This window comes from Bufo gargarizans, chromosome 4 (genome assembly GCF_014858855.1).
Source record: "Bufo gargarizans isolate SCDJY-AF-19 chromosome 4, ASM1485885v1, whole genome shotgun sequence".
Classification (NCBI taxonomy): Eukaryota; Metazoa; Chordata; class Amphibia; order Anura; family Bufonidae; genus Bufo; species Bufo gargarizans.
The window spans coordinates 163865709-163872381 of NC_058083.1; the positions used below are offsets into that span (position 1 = coordinate 163865709).

Sequence of the window (6673 nt, forward strand, 5' to 3'; positions counted from 1 at the left end):
TGTTTCTTAATGATAGCTTTCTGTGTTTGTCTTGCAATCCTTTTTATCTCACTCAGGGATCCGTAGCTTCTTCTCCTCAGCTGTTTCTTGACCGTCACTCCCAACCTCCTTATATTCTCCCTCCCACTTCTCTGGTTGCCAGATATAGAGCTTCCTGCCTGGACTTCTATACTGACCCACTGGAGCTGTGATCCCTGGTTGTTGTTCCAGAGTGCTACCCTCCGGATCCCTGTTGGGCTTTTGTTGTCCGCTGTTGTTGCCTGATATTATATGTTTTGTCTGTATTGTCTGTCCTCTCCTTATTGTTTTCCATTAGTGTTAGTGATGAGGACTAGTGTCCCCACCGCCCTATTCACTACTTAGGGCTCATCTTAGGGAAAGCCAGGGTTTAGGCACGTGATTGGCGTACGGGTGAGAAACCCGTCTAGGGACTTTAGGGTAGTCAGGTGCCGCCCTCAAGGTGAGTTAGGCGTCACCACCTTTCTCTCTTCCTTGGACAGGGCCTTCCCTTTTCCTTCCCTTTGCATCACGTATGTGATCGGCACGCCGGTCGTGATAGCCCCCAGTAGAATCCCCACATAGTGCTCCTCTCCCCCACTTCTCTATAGTGCCCCCATAATATGTGCCAGTATAAAATGCCCTTATGTAATGCTCCACCAGTAGATGCCCCCATACTGCTCCTATACCCCACTTCTCCATAGTGCCCCATAATGTGTGCCACTATAAAATGCCCCTATATATTGCTCACCCAGTAGATGCCCCCATAGTGCTGCTCTCTCACACTTCTCCATAGTGCCGCCCATAATGTTTGCCTGTATAGTGTCAATATATAATGCCCCCCAGTAGATGCCTTCATAGTGCTCCTCTTCCCCACTTCTCCATAGTGTCCCCATAATTTGTGCAAGTTTATAATTCCAATATATAATTCCCCCCAGTAGATGCCCCCATAGTGCTTCTCTCCCCCACTTCTCCATAATGCCCCCATAATGTGTGCCAGTATGAAATACCCCTATAAAATGCTCCACCAATATGTGGGTCAGTATATAGGGCCTCCAGCAGATGTCCCCATAGTGTTCTTCTCCCCCCTTTCCCATACAGGATAACAGCATAGTGTAAATGATTAAAACACATATACTTACCTCCATGTTGCTTTCAGTTCAGTGCTGTACACTGCCCGGCTCAGACAGCGCAATTTCATCATTGCACCACCTGCACCGTACTTAGATAGGCTACAGGCACTAGGCCACAGGTCTATAAGAGGAACGGGGAAGGGAAAAGCCTCTGCCCTGCCCCAAGGCAGCAACCATCTGTATAGCTGTCCTTAGGATGGCGATACAGTTGAATATAGAGAGATGAGTGCTTCCACAATAGAAGCACTCTTTTACCTTGGCCCTGAAGTTGCAGTTTGGAATGGACTCCCCTCCCATGCTGGGCACCTGTGCAGCCGAACCAGCTGAACAGGCGCTATGTCTGCCCCTGGAAGGGTATAAAAGGGAAGAGAATGCAACATTTTTAATCCTTTAAAAAAAATTACTTAACAACATATCACTTGAGTGTAAGGGAAGTATGGAGCTAGCTCATGAGCTGAACCCTCTCCATGTGTGGTTGGTGCCATCTTCATAATACATCTCAGACCATCTATGGCAAAATTGCGAAGTTATGATCGGTTGCAATAGCAGCATGAGGCCCTGTGAAGGCTAACAGATCTGCCATAGAATTTGCCTGTGGCAGGGCTTAATAGAAAGCTTGGAAAAGTCCCATAGACTGCATTAATATATTTCTGTAGTCTTTTTTATAAGCAATCCAAGGATCACATGCTCAAGTCCACTAAGAGGAGTAAACATTAAAATAATATAAAATAAAATAAAATAAATGTGTGTAAAATAATACAAAATTATAAAAATTCAAATCAACCTCTTTCCTCAGTTCTACTTTTAAATAGACAATAAAGTCTGAAAAGAGTAAGGGATGGCCCTCCAAGGAAAATATTCAGATGCAAGTTTATTATAGATTCAGCATCAGAGTATAAATTATCACATGAAAGAAAATGGCCAGTTTGCAATTTTTGAGGCAGTCTTCTTTGTGATAAGGACAACAGACTTATATGTGTCTCACATGTTCTTCAAGAAAAGACTGTTCGCAATGTTTCCTGACCAAAAAAAAAACCTCAGGCCTCCTGTCAGACCTAGTAACATGCTGTCAGACCTGGTATACACCACTATTGTCATGGAAAGGCCTGCCAGACTCCCAGAACAGTTGAAAGTCTTTCCTGTGCTGCTGAAATATCCATCTTTGGTGGTTCCTAACCTTTTTTGTACCAGGGACCGGTTTCATGGAGGCCAAGTTTCGCAAGGTCCAGAGAGGGGGGGGGGGGGGGGTTAGCGGCGGCAGGAGAGGATATTGGGGGGGGGGGGGGTGGGATCTAGTGAATCACACACATAACAAAACACAATTAATAATTCCATTTAGGTCCCCACTCAGTGAATTATAGATGATGTCTCCTCAGGCTGGAGTCGTTCTCTTCCCTTTTTTTCTCATCCCTACACAGATGACTTCTCCTGACCTCAACTTGTTTCTGCATAATTTAACCTATTTAGCATCTCTTTAGAATCTCCTTGTTGTCCCTTCTCAAAATTAGTCAAGCATGACATACACTTTTCAATTGTTTAATTGACCAAATTATGAGCCATGTTTTTAATCAGTAATTCAACAAAAATTCAACTGGTAAACTGCTCTTATTGAAGAGGTCACATCCTCACAATGGCCTATATAACATATGTCTGGTGGGCTCCAGCTCCTGGTATCTCCATTAATCAGTTGAATAAAGGAGTTGTGGTGGTCCAAAGAGTGCCACATCCCCTTTATTGTTTTCCAAATAGGCACATCGCCATGCATTTAGTTGTGGCTGGTCTTAGTACAGCAACTCAGAGGGGATCAGTTACATTAAAGGGCTTCTGCACTTTCATTTAACTGATTATCTATCCTCTGGATAGATCATCTTCTTCTGATCGGCGGGGGTCCGACACAGTGCTAGTAATTCATTCTTAAACTTCTAGCAGGAATAATAAAGGGATGGAACAATATAGAGTTGTAATAGCAGATGCTCGAGAATTGTTAGTGCAAGGGGGATGCAAGTAATCACTACAACAGCCATGTCTGGAGAGGGAACAGGTCTTTATTAACTCTTTAGGTAATCAATGGTATTGTTATACAGGGTAGAGGGTAGGGACTGCAGAAGAATTTCTATTCTAAAACTAACATGTAAGATGCTATAAAAACATAACTCCATTCAGCTAGTTTTACAAGGTACAGAAGTCATAATTAGAGCCATCTAACACTTATTGGTGACAGCAAAATGCCATCTATCAATTAATTTAATTTCAGGGACGTGGGATTACCCCATACTTTTCTCCTGCCAATATTTAAACATTGGTGCCTTGAGAAAAGCATGTGAATTATATAACCTGATCATCTGCATTTACTTACTGAGTATATTGCTTTACTGATTTTGTGGGATGAGGTACCCTGTTTGCTTGCACAGCTTACATAGCAGGTTTACAACATCCTATCTCAGCACGGTGACCTCTTTATGTGCTTTCTTCTACTGTTACCATGGTAATATATTACCCTATTCCATCATAGGGATACATTAAATCTAGCATTGCTGTCAATGGCTTCTATTCATATAGGGGTTCTCCAGGAATGAATTAAAATGGCTGCCAGCATCCTGTCCTAGAATGTTAGGACTGGTTGCCTCCACGGCAGAGCTGCCTAGGGGAACCTTCCGACACACTTTGCTCTGGAACTTGCATATACTACATATTGGTGAACGTTCCTGTCAGGCTGCTCAGCCATGATGGAATATCGTAGGCAGGATCACATGATTGACATTTATTGTAGAGCAGTTTAGTTAGTCATTGAGGAAACGCGTTGGGACATTGTGATCTTTTGTTAATATATGTATGTGTATGCATATATCGTCGGGACAACGCAACCGATGATTTATATAAATAATATATATATACACAGACATATATATTTACATTGATGGATATGTGTGTGAGTAAGATCGAGTGTCGCGTCGTGGGTGCCCTACACTCATAGGACACCTACACCGGACCCCACTCATTGCACATCTTAAACCAGTCTTTATGTCCTCTTTGCAACCCATTTGGCCTATCACCAATAGGACCGATTTCTGTCTTTTGGGCAAAGCTGGGCAGTCCACATTCAGGGAGGGTGACATTAGGGTCAGAGCATCAGCTAGGGTGACGAAGAGAGATTGACAGGGCTGCTTAGGGTTTCGACCCATCACTGTATCTTTCTGTCTTAGTACTTACGTACATTTCATCCTGCCTGTCATCATTTTTTTGCTGTCCCTATATACGGTCCTCTCCCATCTCCGCCATCTATTAGGAGTGGTTACAAAACCTAGTGTTTGAAAATAAAGGGCCTACAATTTTATCTTCAATACATTATTAAATGTTAAGTTTTAACTTAAATAAGCTACCCACTATTTGTTAATATATTCTTTTGGATCTATAGGGTCTAGCAAATTAGACATTACCATAGTCTGACAGACTATAATCGGTTGTGTTATCACAGTTTAGTTGGGCCCTGTTCCCTCACCCTCACCCCCCCCCCCCCCTCCTAGGCAGCTCTAGGACAGGTTGCTGACAACCATTTTAAATCATTCCCAGAAAACATTTTTTATGGGACCAATTGTTTTCGCAAAATGCACCAAATGCATGATAAAAATTAGAGGAAGGTGTAGCAAACAATCATGTTCCAACACATGAAAATGAGGATTTAAAAATTCACAAATTGTAGATACACATGGATTTTAGTGCAGGCTTCACATTTTGAAACCTGTTTGCAAGAGGGTTTCACTCATTGCAATGTAACCTGTAGAATCCAAGGCAAATTATGTTGGTAACTCATGCACATTTTTCTGGAGCGTGGTGGTAAAATCCACAATGTGTAAATCCTCTTCAGCCAGAAGCCAATCCAACTCATGTGAGGGAGAAACTCCCTTCTAGACTCTCAGAAGAATAAGCCCCTGGATCACCAACCCATCTCAGCAACACCGTGCACATAGCTTGTACTGCAAACTGAAGAAAAGCATCCAGGCCATTTTTCTAAATCTTTCTACAAATTACCCAGAAAGCACTTCTATGCCGCTGCTTTAGTAATATGTCTTGCTCCTTAAAAAAATAAGCTAATTGTGAATAAACACCTTTGTAAAGAATATTAATTGGAATAGAAAATGAAATATGGTAAGTAACACTTTCCAGTAGTAATGGACTGATGCCTCCTAGATACATGGTTAATGAAACTTCAAGAAAGGTTTCACGTTACAAGCTGAATTTTAATAGATGCTGTTGATTAGCTCCTAGCGATGTAAGAAATACAAAAAATTGCTTAACTTTACCTAGACTATGCATGTTCCTACGGGTGAAGGTGCTATGTGCCAAAAGTAAAGCAGACAAAAGAGGTGTAATTCAGAGATTTAGAGATTCTCAGTCAGGTACTCACTGGTTTGTTACAGCAAGAAATTCAGTTGCAACTTCACAGTCAGCACATCTGCAAGAGTGATTATTTTACGAGGCAGGGAATCACGCCAGCAAAAGTCAAAGGAAGTGATGTAAGCATCCAAACACACGTTCGCTATACAGTAATCACAGTCATTGTGATTAACAAATCGTTCTTCCTGGGAAAAGCTTATAAGTAAAATCATATTGACACAGGGGCAAGAAAAAAAAAAAAAATTCCCCTGTTTATTCATAAAGAGTTTAGTCTAAAAGAAAAAAAACGCATGCAAAATAAATCAATAAAATGCTCTGCTTTCAATGGACAGGAAGCAAAAACAGATGTTATCTTTCAGATTTCCCCTTACAATATTCCTTTACGGCATACACAGCTGGTTTCTATGCAAAAAATCAGGGCTGACATTACTATTTTACAGCCGCCTTTATCACTCGGGGACAATTCACTTAACTGTGTAGATCTGTTACTGACAGACTGATTTTAATGCTTCCTCCATTCCATTATGTATAACAAGGACTCGAGGATGTGCATGGTTATCGCCAACAGACTTAAGTATATTTCTCTTTCAAAGGCTTCTCTGGGGATGACCTGTCACTTTAATACTAAGGGACTCGAAGGCTTTCATGGGTGGCTTTTGTAATTTGCTTTGTACCTGTACCACTCATACTTTTAGTTACATAGTTAATACAATTGAAAAATGACATAAATCAATCAAGTTCAAACAAGGCATTGGTGGGAATGTGAATTTTACAAAAAGGGAGTAAGACCCAGACTTTTTGTAAGCATTTATGTTATTTACTTTTAACAATTCATCCAAGGATAGTTGAAGACTAGTGTCAGAGGTCCAGCAGGATGTTCTGGCACTGACCTGCCGGACATCTGCGCACTCCAGCATTGCCAGATGGTAGGTATGTAAGGCTCCGTCTGGCCCCATTCACAATCAGCCAGAAGAAAACCACTGCACGCAGCAGTTTTCTTCCGGCCGATTCTCTGCATATTTGCCAAAGTGCGGCTGGATCTCCACTGGTCCCCATTTCAGTGAATTACAATGAATGGGGCAGTACGGAGCCTTACCAACTTCCAGCAATGCCAGAGTGTGCTGAGGTCCAGCTTGATCTCTGATGTT

The 6673-nt window shown here is 41.9% G+C and overlaps 1 protein-coding gene across 2 annotated transcripts in view; it reads right to left on the reverse strand.

The window, feature by feature from the left end:
• Positions 1–5619, reverse strand: part of SI (sucrase-isomaltase) — a 360959-nt gene extending 355340 nt beyond the window's left edge. The window contains exon 1 of one of the 2 annotated variants that reach the window (XM_044289835.1): positions 5536–5619. The gene's annotated coding sequence lies outside the window, so the exon portion shown is untranslated. The remainder of the gene's footprint in view (positions 1–5535) is intronic. The other variant, XM_044289836.1, reaches the window with a different exon arrangement.
• Between the last annotated feature and the right edge of the window lie 1054 nt (positions 5620–6673).